The sequence below is a fragment of the Sturnira hondurensis genome, unplaced genomic scaffold (genome assembly GCF_014824575.4).
Source record: "Sturnira hondurensis isolate 20B ecotype Veracruz unplaced genomic scaffold, ASM1482457v3 Scaffold0021354, whole genome shotgun sequence".
Classification (NCBI taxonomy): Eukaryota; Metazoa; Chordata; class Mammalia; order Chiroptera; family Phyllostomidae; genus Sturnira; species Sturnira hondurensis.
Window position 1 is genome coordinate 8,388,986 of NW_028093985.1, and position 16,917 is coordinate 8,405,902.

Here is a 16,917-nt window from a genome sequence, read left to right on the forward strand (position 1 = left end):
TTGTGCCAATTTCCTGGTTATATTATCATATGGCAGTTATGCAAGAGGCTGTCATTGAAGGAAACTGGATGCAGTATAGAATATCTGTGTTATTTCTTACCATTGTATATAAATCAACAATTATCTCAAATTTATTTTTAAAACATGAATGTTTCTCATTAAGACCCCATATCCAATGAGTTTGGCCAAAATACCTTTGTGCTCTTTTTCTCTGTATGTATATAATTGGGGCATAGATGCTTGGCTTAATAATGTCCAAAGTAACAGCAATTACTTTAGACAATTAGAGCACTTTGTTTTTAGGCTCCTTGTATGTAGTAACTCATTTAATCCTCACAACCAACCTAGAAAGTATATATTTTATAAGAAAACTGAGGCACAAAGCAGGTCAGCAGCTTGTCCAAAGTTATTCGGTTGGTACTTAAAGAAGTTGAGATTCAAACCCAGCTCCTGAGCCTATACTCAAAGCACTGCTCTGTACTTTCTCTCAGTAAATATTTTTTTAAATAATTTTTTTATTTAATTCTTGTTCAAGTACAGCTTTCTGTCTTATATTCCCAGCCCTACCCACCCCCTGCCCAGTGCTCCCCACCTCCCTCCCATTTCCGCCCCCCACCCTTAGTTATTGTCCATATGTCCTTTATACTTGTTCATGTGAGTCCATCCCCTTTTCCCCTATGATTCTCTCCCCTCTCCCCTCTGGACCCTGTCAGCCTGTTCTGTATTTGAGTGTCATTGGTCATATTTTGCTTGCTTGTTTGTTTTGTTGTTTAGATTCCTGTTAACGGGGATATCATATGGTATTTGTCTTTCACCGCCTGGCTTATTTCGCTCAGCATAATGCTTTCCAGTTCCATCCATGATGTTGCAAAGGGTAGGAGTTCCTTCTTCCTTTCTGCAGCATAGAATTCCATTGTGTAAATGTACCATAGCTTTTTGATCCAGTCATTGACCGATGGGCATCTAGGTTGCTTCCAGCTCTTGGCTATGGTGAATTGTGCTGCTATGAACATTGGGGTGCATAGGTTCTTTTGGATTGGTGCTTCAGGGTTCTTAGGATATACTCCTAATAGTGAAATTGCTGGGTCAAAGGGCACATTCATTTTCAGTAAATATTGTTATGTTTTCATTGTTTTATCTATTATCTTAATGTGCTGTCCATGTTATATCTAGAGAGGCTTTAGATTTCTAATTATATGATCTGTAATTTGTAGTACTATTTCCAAAGTAAAATGGTGTACAATTGGATAGGGTTAGGACTAGGTTATCTTTGTTCAGTGTCATCCTAATGTTTTTGCACTTACGTAGGGCTTGGTGAATCCTCAGCTGCAGCTGAGTCTTCCCACAATAAACCTTTAGATAAGAACTTTAGTTTATGGAGGGCCCTAAACCTTTGGTGAAAACATTTACCTAGGCTCCCTTTGGATCTGGAAAAGCAGGTGGATTCTTCACATCTGAAATTCAAACTGGTTGTCAATCATTGGTTATATTAGAATGATTGGAAAGATGAGGGTAATTATATGAGATAAAAAGAACAATGTGTCTGGAACTCAAATAAATTGGCTAATTGGACTCCTCTGTGATGAAACCTCATTCAGGCCTGGTCATTTTAAGGGAAAAAAAGTGTTCATGGGTAATTTTCTTATACAGCTCATTAAAAGTTCATTTCTTTTTTTTTTAAATATATTTTATTGATTATACCATTACAGTTGTTCTATTCCCCCCCTTCATTCCCCTCCACCCGCACACTCCCTCCCCCACCCTTCTCACCCCCTTAGTTTATAACCACGTGTCTCAAGTTCTTTAGGTTCTATATTTCCCCCGCTATTCTCACCCTCCCCCCTATCTATTTTCTACCTACCATCTATGCTATTTTTCTTATCCAGCTCTTAAAAGTTCATTTTACTTTTAGCTTGTTTTTCAGTGCGGAGTGTAACCATTTACAAAGTTTTAATAGTTAATCAGACAGAAAATATGATATTTTGGAAGTAACATACTTAATGCTGTTTTACTCACAATTGGATTATCATTAGTGGTGACATTAAATGTTAAAATAAAGAGACTTCAATCATTGAAAAAAACAAAAACAAATCCCTGCTTTACCATTTACTAGCTGGATATTGGAAAAATTACTTAATGTCTCCAAACTTCATTTTTTTCATCTATAAAATAGGGGTAACAATACTACCAACCTAATATGGTTATTGTGTAAATTAAGTGAGATTTGCACTAAAAGAGTTTGGCATACTTTTTGGCACACGGAAAGCCATATATAGTTAATAATTTTTAGTTGGTTGAAATATTCAGTGTCTTTTACAGAAGAGTGCCATAAATGAAAATGTAGTTATGTTTTTAGAAAACTCTAGGAAGGTCTGTTTAACTCCAAATATACTGTCCTGGTCTGTAATATATTATTCAAGATAAGAAGGGGGAACAGAAGATGGCAAATAACAGTTAACGTGCTTGTTTGAAACACATTAAATATTTAAAAAATCTGTGAGTTTATAATGAGAGAGAAAGAGAGAACATCAGAGAGAGAGTGGAGTACAACAGTCTCCAAACCTAATTCACTGAATATCATTGGAGTATCTAGGCCATCAACTCCTTGCTCTGAAAATTGTTAGAAAGAAAGATGTGTTTATCCTATCTTTCCTTTATGAGCTATATTTCATGTTAACCAAATAGCCTAATTTGATAAAGGAAAATGTTTCCTTTTTAGAATTTTATCTGGTAAACATGGGAAAGATGATAGAATTTAAAACATCACTTTTCAGTCCCTAATGAAGTGAATTAGGCAGTAGTAATCAGTGGATGGAACAGTTAGATGAAAGGCTGATGGGGCGTTCACAGAGGAAGGACTGAGCTATCATCACCTGAACCCAGTGATCAATCTTGGCATTACTGAAAAGAGGACATCCAGGTATTATATACTTTCTGAAATTTTATAACATGAATCACAGAGCATAATCTATGACATATTCCTGTCCCAAAAGTTGAACCTGAATAGACTCAATTAAGGAGCTCAAGTGATGCAGGACCAAGTTAATTGACACCACAGGAAGCAAATAGAAAAATCCAGAAATCTGAAGGACAACTGACCCAATTTCCTTTAAAGTTAATGGCAACATAAAGAAGTGAGGAGGGCTGCATCTCTAACTATCTAGGATTGAAGACCAGGCTTTTGTTTGTTTGGTTTTGGTTTTTGGTTTTTCAGTATTCTTTGGGGGACAGTAACCAGTAAGTGGCCACAGGGCTCAAGACTTGTGTGCAGCTCAGGTTCTGTGCGAGTCACCCCAGGAGGGTGACGACTGTCATCAGTGTGGTTCAGGGAGATGGGTCCACTGACCATGCCGTTGGGTATTTAACAGTGTCAACTTGCCCTGAAAGTTTCTAAGTCCTCACTTTCTTTTTTTGGATTTATCTTATTGACCTGTAACAAGGAGTTTTTGGACAAGTAACACCTAGTTCTCACACTGGTCCCAGTTCACATCACACTTTGAATAGCACTACTCTAGATGAAAAAAAATTCAAACACGTAATCTAATGTAATGTGTGAAACTTATCTGGATCTTGACTCAAACAAATCAACTGTAAAAAGAACTATTTCAAACAACTGGGGATATTTGACTATCAACTAAAATATAAAATTATACCAAGGAGCCTAGCAAAGAAAAAACAAGCCAGGGATAGAAGAAGCAATGTGACAAAATCTTGGTATGTATCGAATATGGGTAATGTGTATATATTGATTTTGGAATTATTTTCTCTACTTATATCTATGTTGTATTATATGCTTCCCATTCTTCTGTTTTGCCACAATTTACTCTCTATTCTAAATTTTATTCATAATTACAAATGTTCTTAGCTTTACCTTATCTTAGATTCAAATGCCTTTTGGGAATTTGTATAAAGTTTAAAACTTCAAAGCAACTTCCCTAAATTTTTTTTTAAAAGATACATTTTAAAATTTTATTGTATTTGTTCCCATTACTATTTAGTCCCCTTATACCCCTCTACCTCTTGCAGTCATGACGTTGTTGTCCATGTCCATCAGTCCTTTTTCCTTTTTGCTCAATCCCTTTACCCCCTATCCTCCCTCCTCAATTTTTTCTCTGTGTGTGTGTGTGTGTGTGTGAGAGAGAGAGAGAGAGAGAGAGAGAGAGAGAGATTACTTGCTAGCCATGAGTACATTAGTTTAGGACCACACTTATATGATTCGATCGATAGGTGTTCAACTCTCTTCCCTCACTTTCATATAGCAGAAATAGGAAGAGAACACAAAACAAAATATTATACTAACATGGAGATTAGATTTTATGCAATTAATACTAGATCACTTTGTATGTTATTGTTAAAGGAGAAATAAAGCCCTCACCACTAATCCCTGTCTTTTCAGTTAAGCTGATTTGATTATATTTTGAAACTTATATAGCAACACAGAAGTATTTTGATTACTTCCTTTGCAGCTTGGAACTGCTGATTGAAAGAGCTTATTTTCTAATTTCTATAGAATAAAATTTTAAAATTTTGCTTATTCTTAGAAATTCAAATTGATTTTTCAAAATTATATTTTATTGATTATACTATTATACTTGTCCCAATTTTCCCCCCTTTGCTACCCTCTGCCTACCACCCCCCACTCACTCAGGCAATCCCCACACCTTTGTTTGTGTCCAGGGGTCATTCGTATAAGTTCTTTGGCTACTCCGTTGCCTATACTGTACTTTACATCCTCATGGTTATTCTGTAACTACCCATTTGTACTTCTTAATCCTCTCACCTCTTCATCCATTCCCCCATACTCTCCTCCCCTCAAAACACTCTCCTTATCTATGATTCTGTCTTTGTTCTTCTTGTTTGCTTAGTTGGTCTTTTAGATTCAATTATTGATAGGTGTGTATTTTTTGCTATTTTATTGTTCATAGTTTTGATTTTCTTATTTTTCTTAAATAAGTTCCTTTAACATTTTATATAATGATGGTTTGGTGATGATGAACTCCTTTAGTTTTTTCTCGTCTGGGAAGCTTTTTAACTGCCCTTTGATTCTAAATGATAGCTTCCCTGGGTAGAGCAATCTTGGTGGCAGGTCTCTGCTTTTCATGATTTTGAGTATTTCTTGCCAGTCCCTTCTAGCCTGCAAAATTTCCTTTGAGAAATCAGCTGACAGTCTAATGGGAAATTGTCTGTAGGTAACTAACTTCTTTTGTCCTGCTGCTTTTAAACTTCTCTCTTTATCTTTAACCTTTGGCATTTTAATTAGGATGTGTCTTGGTGTGGCCCTCTTTGGGTCCATCTTGTTTGAGACTCTCTGTGGTTCCTGGGCTTGTATGTCTGTTTCCTCCACCAAATTATGGGTGTTCTTTCAATTTTTTCGGATAGTTTTCCAATTTCTTGCTCTTTGTCTTCTCCTTCTGGCACCCCTATGATGGCAATGTTGGAACACTTGAAATTGTCCCAGAGGCTGCTTACACTATTCTTATTTTCTTGGATTCTTTTTTCTCCTTGTTCTGATTGTTGTTTTTCCTTCCTTATATTCCAAATCACTGATTTGATTCTTGGCTTTACTCATTCTACTTTGTATTCCAGGAAATTGTTCTTTATTTCAGTTTGTGTATCCTTTGTTTCTGACTGGATCTTTTTTATGCTGTTGAAGTCCTTACTAAGTTTTTTGAGCATCCTTATAACCAGTGTTTTAAACTCTGCATCTGATAGATTGCTTCTTTCCATTTTGTTTTGCTCTTTTTCTGGAGTTTTGGTCTATTCTTTCATTTGGGCCATGTTTCTTTGTCTCCTCATTTTGGCAGCCTCCCTGTACTTATTTCTATGTATTAGGTAGAGCTGCCACGACTCCCAGTCTTGGAGCATATCCTAATGTAGAAGATATTCTGTAGCATCCAGTGGCACAGACTTCCCTATCACCCAAGCTGGGTACTCAAGGTGTGCCCTGCGTGTGGGCTGAGTACACCCTCCTCTTATAGTTGGGCCTTGGTTGCTGTTGGCAGTTCAATGGGAGGGAATTACCTAGGCCAGTCAGTTGCAAGGATTAGCTGTGACCACTTGTCACCAACCTCCACCCTCTGTGGAGGATAAGCCATGCAGTGCTTCAACAAGGTCTGTAGCTGTCTAATGGGTATGCAGGCCCTGGGGTTTCTTGGGTGGTGCAGGCCAAGGTCAACCCCCACCTGTGTTTTGCCCAGGGCTACCCTGCCAGAGCAGTAGAGCAATTTGAAGTGGTTGCTACTTGTGCTGGGCTTGGAGATTCCCAAGTGAAACAAAGCTGTGAATCTAGGCTGGCTCCTGCTAGTGCCCTGTCTGGGGTTACTTAGAAAGTGGGGCCTGGGCTGTTGACTCATTGATGTTAGGGGTTGCTTGTTTGAAAGGATTTGGGAAGTTGTAAAGCTTGAGTCAAGACTAGCCATTCATATGGAAAATATATTGTTAACAGCCGTAAGTTGGGTGGGGCAGAATCAGCGGATTTCCATGATGGGGTATACTGTGTTAGCCAAGGTGATGCAATCTCAGATGTGTCACCTGCCTGTGAGCTCTGTGGCTCTGCCTGCCTTTCTGTCTGGGAAAAAGCTGTCCCCCAGCTCTCACCTTGATGCCAGACACTTTGGTTCCTCCCTGTGTGCCACTGGTGCCATTTAAGCTGCTATCCCAGCTGGAGCCTTAGGGGGCGGTGAGTCTGAGTAAGTTCCTCTGTGGGTTTTTGAAGCAAAACTGCTTGGGATTCCAGCCATTTCTTCCACTGACTCAGTCTCTGCTGGCTTTTGTAGGTAGAAGTTATGGAGACTTATCCTCCTGGTACCCTGGGCTGGGAAGCCTCGTGTGAGTCTTGAGACTCCTTAAGTTACTCCTAAACTCAAGTTACTTTAAGTTTATTTATCACTATATATTAAAGTTAATGAATACATTTTAAAAAAGATCTTACCCCTTGCTCGTGTGGTTAAGTGGATTGAGCACAGACCTGCAAACCGAACAGTCTCTGGTTTGATTCCCAGTCAGGGCACTTGCTTGGGTTGTGGGCCAGGTCCCCAATGGAGGGTATGCCAGAGGCAACCAACTAATATATCTCTCACATACTGATGTTTCTCTCCCTTTCTTTCTTCCTCCCTTCCCATCTCTCTAAAACTAAATAAAATCTTCAAAAAAAGAGAAAGGACCCTAGAGGCATAATATATTATTTCTACACTTTTTTATTTATTTAAAAATTGTAGTAAACAATAAGTAACATAAAATCTATCATCTTAACCATTTTTAAGTGTTACAGTTTAGTGGAACTGAGTAGTACATTCACACTGCTGTGACACCAGGTTCCTCAACATTTTTTTTCTTGCAGAACTGAAACTTTGTACCGTTCAACAATAACTCCTCACCCCTCTCCCTGCAGCTCCTGACAGCCACCATTCTGTTTTCTGTCTCTATGAATTCAACTGCTCTAGGAATCTCATATAAGTGGACTCATACAGAATTCATCTTTTTGTGACTGACTTATTTCACTCAGCATAATGTCTTCAAAATTCATTCATTATTTTTACTAGTTTTGAATTAGGATTTTATGAAGTAGGGAGCTATACAGAAAATTGGGAATGAATTTCTGTTAGATGACAACATCTTGAATTACATAGCTTCATTCTGTTAAGATATTTCATTTATTTCTGAAACACAATATTATTAAAGAGGCTTAAATTTTATACATATACATATCTACCCATATATGTGTGTGTGTGTATGTATGTGTGTATATAAATATATATATCCATGTACTGACACAGAGACCTTTTAAGAGGGGTGGAAGTGTTACTGGCTCAGGATGTTTGGGCATACGTTCAACCAATCATTGACCACAAAATTATGCATAAATGTAATGTTGAGAGAAACAACCCATACTCAAAAGCATATTTCTTTTTTAGTCATGAGTTGTGTATGCTTAGTTAAGGAACGTGAACTATATTCTGAAATATTGGAGACGCACTAAGGGATTTAACCAGGAGTAATGGATTGGAATTGCATTTTATAAGATCACTTTGGCAAGGTGGAAGGCAGGTTGGTAGATGGCTAGATTAGAGACAGAAAGCAGAAATAATGTCCGGAACCAAGACTGTGGCAATGGGAAAAGAGGTCAGAGGATGCAGAGGTATGCCAGTTTGAGAGATTTTTGAAGGTGAAGTAAACTGATATAATAATCCATTAGGTCTACATATTGAGGAGACTAGAGTAAAAACCTTCAGGTTTATGGCCCGAGCCAGAAGGATGTCGGAACCATCTACTAACACAAAGAATTCAATCATTAGGAGGTTGAAAGATGATGAGCTCAGTTTTGACCATGTAGAGTTCGAGGTCAACAGAACTCTAATCTATGAGACTGCTTAAATAATTAGACTTTGTGTACAATCTATTGTTTAGAAAAAGATAAGGAGTATAGAGAAATATGGGACTGTATTGGGTTAGTGCTCAGTTCTAGCTCAAACTTAGCCAAGTCAGTTGTTATCTTGGTGCCTGTGTTTTTTTAATTTATATTAGTTATCTTGATACAGATTAAGACAAGACTGCATATATATTTAGATGAGTGTTGTGAGCTTAAAAAGATGCTATAAAACAAGAATATATGTGATTGCTGCTACAGCACACAATTTGTTCTAGAAATTGTAACTAATGCAATATGACCAAAATGAAGCCATGCACTTTTTTTTTATCCTCACCCATGGATGTGCTTATTGACATTAGATTGAGAGGAAGGAGGGAGAGAGAGAGAGATAAACATGGGTGTGAGACAGAAACATTGATCAGTTGCCTCTTATTATGTGCCCCAACCAGGGACCCAACCTGCAACCCAGGCATGTGCCCTGACTGGGAATTGAAATTTTGATCCTTTGTTTTACGGGATGATGCTTCCAACTGAGCCAACTGAGCCAACTGGCCAGGGCAATGAAGCCATAAATGTTGAAAAAGAAACCACATTTTCATTATGTAAGGTGACATGGAAAGCACCAAAGAATTATTTTTAAAAAGTAATCAGTTAGAAAATATACCTAGCAAAATCAAGTTTTCAAATGAACAGCTGTGGTGTTGCTAAAAGGAAAGACAATGTTGTAGATAGGTAATTTCTCTCCAAATTTATAAATTTAAAAGAACAACCATTAAAATCACAATTGGGAAATATAGCAACACTTGTTTTTCTAATTAAGAGTACCTAAAAATGAAAGCCTACATGAAAGCCTACAAAACGACCACATTTGTATTAGGTTTGTGTGATTTTTTTTTAATGATTTTTTTTTAGTTTTACAAACATGCATGATTATAATAATGTCTGTAGTTGGAAGCCATCTTTTAGGCTTTGGAAATAAGCATTTTCTAAGTTCAAGGATGAAATTAACTCATAATTGATCAGAACAGATAGGCAAATTACCTGAGAGAAACAATGGCTTCCTAGGCTACAAGATTTGACTCTTACCCAATAGCAGCCAAATGAGAGACTAGGTCAGTCATTAAAACTTAGAAAAAAATTAGTGAAAGAGACATTGGCAGTGTCTATTACACTATGTGAAGAGAAAGATTCTTACCCTACAAATTTTAAACAACTTGGCTTCAGTGGTAAGAATACCTCTATTGCAGAGCAAGATATGTGATGCCACTATTAGATTATGCCATTAAATATTTCATTCATAGAACTACTCATGAGAATTTGTACTCATTCTGTACTCACACTATTGTGATTTGGCCATCTACAAAATGAAAATGAATAATCATGATGACAGGCACATTCTGGTTCATTTAAAAATTGTATTTACACATACTTAATGGGCAAAACCTAAAAGCTTTCCCACTAAGATCAGGAACAAGACAAGGACATCCACTTTCACCACTTCTATTCAACATAGTACTGGAAGTCCTAGTCACAGCAATCAGACAGGAAGAAGAAGGTATGTAAAAGGCATGCAAATTGGAAGGAAGGAAGTAAAACTGTCATTGTTTGTAGATGACATGATAGTGTACATAGAAAACCCTACAGACTCCACCAAAAAACTACTCAACCTAATAAATGAATTTGGCAAAACAGCAGGATACAAAGTCATGTTCAGAAATCAAAGGCGTGTTTGTACACCAATAATAAAATATCAGAAACAGAAATCAGAAAAAAAATCCCATTTGCTATAGCAGCAAGAAAAATGAAATACCTAGGAATAAACCTAACTAAGGAGGCAAAAGACCTATACTCAAAAAACTACACAACATTGAAGAAAGAAATTAAGGAAGACACAAATAAATGGAAGCATATACCATGTTCATTAATTGGAAGAATTAACATAATCAAAATGTCCAAACTACCCAAAGCAATTTATAGATTGAATGCAATACTTATGAAAATACCAATGACATATTTCACAGATATAAAAGAAACATTTCAAAAATTTATATGGAACCATAAATGATCCCAAATCATTTTGAGCTGTAGCAATTTTGAGAAAGAAGAACAAAGTAGGTGGGATCACCATACCTGACATCAAACTGTATTACAAGGCCACAGTGATCACAACAGTTTGGTACTGGCATAAGAACAAACATATAGATCAATGGAACAGAATAGAGAGTCCAGGAATAAACCCAGATCTCTGTAGTCAATTAATATTTGACAAGGGGGCAGAAGCATAAAATGGAGTAAAAATAGCCTCTTCAACAAATGGTGTTCCAAGATCTGGACAGCTACATAATTTTTTTCAAAATTTCTGGACAGCTACATAATTTCATTTCAAAAAATGAAATTTATCCACCAACTTACACCATACACAAAAATAAACTGAAGATGGGTAAAAGACTTAAATATAAGTCATGATACCATGAAAGTCCTAGAGAAGAAGATAAGCAGGAAAATTTCAGATATTCCATGCAGTGATATTTTCACCAATATGTCCCCTACAGCAAGGGATATAAAGGAAATAATAAACAAATGGGACTTTATCAAAATAGAAAGCTTCTGCACAGCTGAAGAAAACATTAGCAAAATGAAATGGGAACCAACTATATGGGAAAATATATTTGCCAATGATATCTCGGACAAGGGTTTGATCTCCAAAATAAAGAACTTACATGACTCCAATGATATCTCGGACAAGGGTTTGATCTCCAAAATAAAGAACTTACATGACTCCACACCAGAAAGACAAGCAGTCCAATTGAAAAATGGGCAAAGGACCTGAATTCTCCAAGGATGACATACAGAGAGGGTCCAGAGGCATATGAAAGGATGCTCAGCATTACTAGCTAGCAGAGAGATGCAAATTAAAACCACAATGAGATATAACTTCAAACTGGTCAGAATGGCCATCATAAACAAATCAACAAGCAACAAGAGTTGGACAGGTTGTGGAGAAAAGGGAACCCTAGTGGACTGGTGGTGGGAATGCAGACTGATGCAGCCACTGTGGAAAACAATATGGAACTTCCTCAAGAAACTAAAAATGGAACTGCCTTTTGTCCCAGCAATTCCACTGCTGGTATTATTTCCTAAGAATTATGAAATAATAACTCCAAAGAACCTATCACCCCAATGTTCATAGCAGCACGATATATAATAGCCAAGTGTTGGAAGCAGCCTAGGTGCTCATCAGTAAATGAGTGGATCAATAAACTGGCACATTTACAAAATGGAATGCTACTCAGCAGAAAGAAAGAAGGAGCTCCAACCCTTTGTGACAGCATGGATGGAACTGGAGAGCATTATGCTAAGTGAAATAAGCCAGGCGGTGAAAGACAAATACCATATTATCTCACCTATAAGTAGAACCTAATTAACAAAACAAACAACAAACCAAATATAACCAGAGATATTGAAACTAAGAACAAACTTACAGGAACCAGAGGAGAGTCGGGAGGGAAATAATGTGGGAAAGAAGGAAAAGGGTTGTAAATGGACATGTATAGAGGACCCATGGACAAATCCAAATGAGGGTAGGATTGAGAGTGGAAGGTGGAGGTGGAAGGTAGGGTAGAAGGCAGGGCAGGGGAAAGTGGTGGTGGGAAAATGGAGACAAGTGTATTCAAACATTAATAAAATATATATATGTATAAAATAAATAAGTGAAAAAAAGAAAATTGTATTTACAGTTATAAATTCATAATTGGATACTTGGATTCTATACAGATATCTGGATATTTATATAGATATATTGTTTGACATTGCTTTATGTGGATCCATTCCAATCTTTCCAAACCTGCGGGTCAGATCTTGGGCTTGATACACTCACCAGTAGAAAGACAATTTCCTGCAGGGCTTTTTTAAATACAGCCTACCAGCCTGACCAGTGAACCCAAATGCCACAGTTAGGCAGGAATGTACTTTTAATTGTTAAAAGTACACAGTTGCTATCATTATTTAAATTTTAATTTATAAATTTATAAAGTATTATAGCTCTCCTTTTTCTGATACTCCTGCTAATCTTTAAAAATGACATTAAAAATATTTAATTCACAAGTGACACAACCTGTTCTTCTGTACTGATTGCTTAAGTTTGCATATGCTTAAGTGACAAATCATATCATAACATGCACTAAATTATGAATGAAAAATTTAATGTAACTGAGTATGGTTCAGTGTTTATTACAAAAACACAGCATGTTACTTGAAGTACATTTTTCTCCTAATCTCTGAGGATAAACTAAAAAAAAACCAAACTACTTTAGTCTAATCAAGATACTATATGAGTGCAATATATTTAATTTTTATCTAGTGGCATTTGGCCCCAGAAATGATATTTCATTAACTCACAGAAGATAGTTTAAACAAATGCAGCATTACACAAAACTAATAGCAGTAACATGCTCACAGCCTCCATAAAAAGGATGATTAATTCAGGGATATGTAATTTTTTCAATAAGTTAAAGGAGAAAGGATAAAAGTTAAGGGAAAATTAAGTATTTCCAACCAACAGATGATTTATTTGTTACTCACATAAAGCAACATTATACCTAAGAAATTTGTGGGAAATGTCTATTTTTTTTGGTAAATCTTAAAATTGTCACTAAATTGTCAGATAGCAAAGACTCTAGCATGTTCTATACATAGAAATAAAAATTTAAGAAGATATTTAATATTTTTGCCTTTGAAATAATTTACTTCTAACAACTCTGTATAAATACTGTCAAAGGCAATATTGAATGGGTAAAATAATATAACTGTATTTAACATTAATTCCATTTTTTACTTTCAATTCCATTATTTACATTAAAAGTTCAGGCAGGTTTGTTTTAGTCTGCCCTGCCTCCTTTTGGCCATGTCCTCTGTGCCTGTGTTCAGCTGCACCATCAGCCTGGGACATGAGGACAGCGTTGTTTCCTAAGCATTGTGAGTGGAAGGCAGCCAGGGCTGTTTGCACAGTTCAAGCCTCTGTGGATTTCTGGCTTCCAGGATCTCCCTACTACCTTTCTGGTTTTGTTGCTGCTCCGTTGCTTGGCCCAGCAGAGATGGCTTCCTCAAACTGCTACTGGTGATGCTGCTGGACAGCATATTTTCCCCTTGGGCTTCAGATCAATTGAGCCTCTCTGGCCATGAGACTGTCCCAGCCTGCGGTCCAGGGAGAGTACCTGCCCTGACCACCAAGGTGGGATGGCAGCAGCCCCAGACAGGAGAGCCACAGACCCCCACTGTTCTTACCCTGATTTCAACAGCGTTTTGTGAATAAGTGTTTCTTAATATGTTATTTGACTTTGGTAGATTGCCAGATCCCTGAAATGGTGGTTTTTTGGAGAGGAACATTTACAGTCCTCTCTATTGAGGCCACTTGATGATTTTAATTTGCATTTTCTTGAAAACTAGTTCATTTGTACACCTTTTAATATATTTATTAGTTAGTTGGAACCTTTTTTAGCAATTTGTGTGGTTAAGTCTTTTGTCCATAATCACTACATATTTTTTCAAGATTAAATTTAAGCATCATGTCCTTCAGATAGGCAACCCTGACCTCAAGTTTGGCTAAAATGCTCATCCTCTGTATGTCCAAAAACTTGACTGCACAATTCTATGTGGTGATTATCTGCGTACTTGCCTGATTTCCCATAGTGGTCTGAAAGCTCCTTGACTGCAGGGATTTTTACTCCTATGTTTTTGTTTCTATATCTTGGCGTTTAGCATAGTAAAACCTTTATATATGCTAGCTTAATTGAATTAAAATCTTATAAACTTCAAGGAGTTTTCCCAGGTTTTTTATTTATGTAAACACATTTTATTATATTTCATTTTGTTGTATAATATATTATTTGAAATAAGTGGGTCATTGAGTAGTGCTTGAAATCCTATTTGTTTTAGAAGAATTTTCATTAAATAGGAAAATTCCTTTTTAGTGGAATGAGTCATTAGGTGCAATATTATTATGTAATGGCATCAGTAACCTCTAAGTTCATTGCTACCAAGTTCATTAGGAACTTCTTTGATCTTTTAGTAGTATTTGATGGGATTAACCATTTTTTCCCTAGTTGATATACTTCCTTCACTTGGTGTCTTCCTTTTCTTGGTTTACCTCCTGTTTTTCTCTTCATTCCTTTTCAGTCTCCTTTGCTTTATTTCTTTTCATAAACTCATAGTATTCATGCCCAGATCTCCGATGTCTTATTCTCTTCTCTAGCTATTCTCAGGACCATGGATGTACTCCATTTAAATTCCATCAAACGCCAATTACTCCCAATTGTATATCCCCTGCCCAGGCTTCTCTCTTGAATTCCACATGCATAAGGTCAAGTTCTCACTTGACATTTCTACTTTGATGTCCTTACTTAGATCCTAAAGTCAACAAACCCAAAATTAAACTAATCTCCCTCCTCCCAAAGTTGCTCATCCAACTTTATTCAAATTAACCTTCTCCTCTCAATAGACTGCAACTCCATTTTTCCAGTTGTTAAGCTGCTGGAGTTATCCTTAACTTCTCTATTTCCCTTACTTCCCCATACCCAGTCTATTCAGATGTCCCATTTCCTCCACATTATAATATCCAGAATCAAACCATTTCTCATCATTTTCCTTGCTACCACCCTGATGCAAACCACCATCAGCCCTTACTTACTTCACTTTCAATTTTCCTTCCTTTCATTCATAACTCACTGGGCACACTGACTTCCTTACTATTCCTTAAGCATACCGGATAAACACTCCTGCTGGGGGTAGGGGAAGAAGTCTGAATTACTGCGCCTCTCTGCTGTCTAGAACAGTCTCCTTCTGGATATGACTAACTCCTCTTCTTTCCACTTCCTTCATGTGTTTGCTCTTATGTCATCTTCTTATTGCGGTCTTCCTGACCACCCTAGTCAGGAGTTCAAACAACCCGGTCCCTCTCTGTATTAGCCTTATTCCTGGTACTTCTGATTCCCCTAATCCCACTCTTTATTTTTCTCGTTCTATTAGTTATTTTTAAGATTCTCTGTAATTTACTTACTTACTGTGTTTATTTCTTAATGTCTCTTTTTTCCTGCTTAGTCTATGAAGACAGGTATTTTTGTTTTGTTTGTTGATATGCCCAGGAATGTCACTGGGTATAAAGTAGGTACATAAATATTTGTTACATGAATAATTGACTGTCTGATTTTTCAGAAAAAAATCATAACTTATCTGGAGAATTTTATTGGACAAAAAGTTTTATTTGAAAAATATGAGGAAAAGTAAAAACCCACAATGTTCCTTTTCTACTTCTTAATTAATGAGCTAGGATTTGTGAAAACAACATAAAATTTACATGAAAGGTTAGTAAGTATCATTCAAATAACCTCTTTAAGGCAGTCTTTTAAATAAAACTGGTATTTCTGTAAAAATGGAATTTTTCTATAATGATATGCAGTATAGTAGAATTTAATGCATACTTTAGATTTTAAAATAACCATGTAACAGGGTGTTGAGTGGGACCTTTTTATCTTGTTCCAGAATTTCAGCTAAAGCCCCAAGCTGGAGACAAAGACTCTAAGGAACCAATTTTCTATATTTGGATTGCTATGAATAATCTAGTAGCCACTAGGGCCAGAAACCTGTCTGCAGAGAGACTGTTCTGAGGAACCATTCTTGAAGAACTGGGATCCTCCATCCCACCCCAAAATGAAAAGAAAATTCAACAGAGAAATGCAGAGTTAGTCCTGAGAAATGATTCCCTTCCCTCCAAAAGCCTCCCTTCTTTCTCCAAAGACCCAATTGTAAAGAGTACGGGGTGCTTTCAAGTAAGCAGGTAGGTCATTTCATTGCCTAATTGAACATTTGCTTAGCCATAGACTTGCTGATCTGCTCTTTTCTGCTGGAGCAGGGCTAGGCAAAATTGAGAGTGGTAGCAGGGGGCAGAGGACACCATTTAATCTGTATAATACGATCACGTCTGAGAGTAGCTAGGCTTGACACGTTTTTCCACTGACCTGTTCGAGGAGCTGTCAGCCAAGAGGTAATGGGACCTCAGGAGTGGTAGAGGATGGATGGTGACTGTGTAGACCAGGGAAGTATTCCAGGGGGTGGTCTCACTGCAGGATCCTCTGAAGAACCCATGAGATCACCCCATGAGGGAGCTGACAGCTGCATGCCTGCCAGATGCAGGGACATTGACGCCTAATTAGTGTCAGCCAGAGAAGCAGCAGCAAACAAGAAGACTGTGACTGCATCCTGTTAAGCAAGGGGATGACACTCCTTCCTACTTTGAATTCTCAAGCCATGGCTCCTGGGAGAAGTAGTGAGGGATAGGAAATTTCTCTGAGCAAGACCATGCTTCATTTCTCCATTCAAACTGCAGAATGTGTGGGTTGACTTAAGGGGAGAAAAGAGTTTCAAATTGATTTTGAGTCTGAAGTCTTCAAAATAACAAAAATAATAATGAGTCTTAATTTTCTGAAGGATAATTTATAATAACTGACAGCATCTGAAAGTTGTAGCCTGGAATCAAGTTGCTGTTTTATGTGCAG

At 37.1% G+C, this 16,917-nt stretch overlaps 1 protein-coding gene across 4 annotated transcripts in view; it reads left to right on the forward strand.

Annotated features, from left to right (window-relative positions):
- ATG10 (autophagy related 10) overlaps positions 1 to 16,917 on the forward strand; it is a 226,843-nt gene that overhangs the window by 16,959 nt on the left and 192,967 nt on the right. The window lies entirely within an intron of this gene.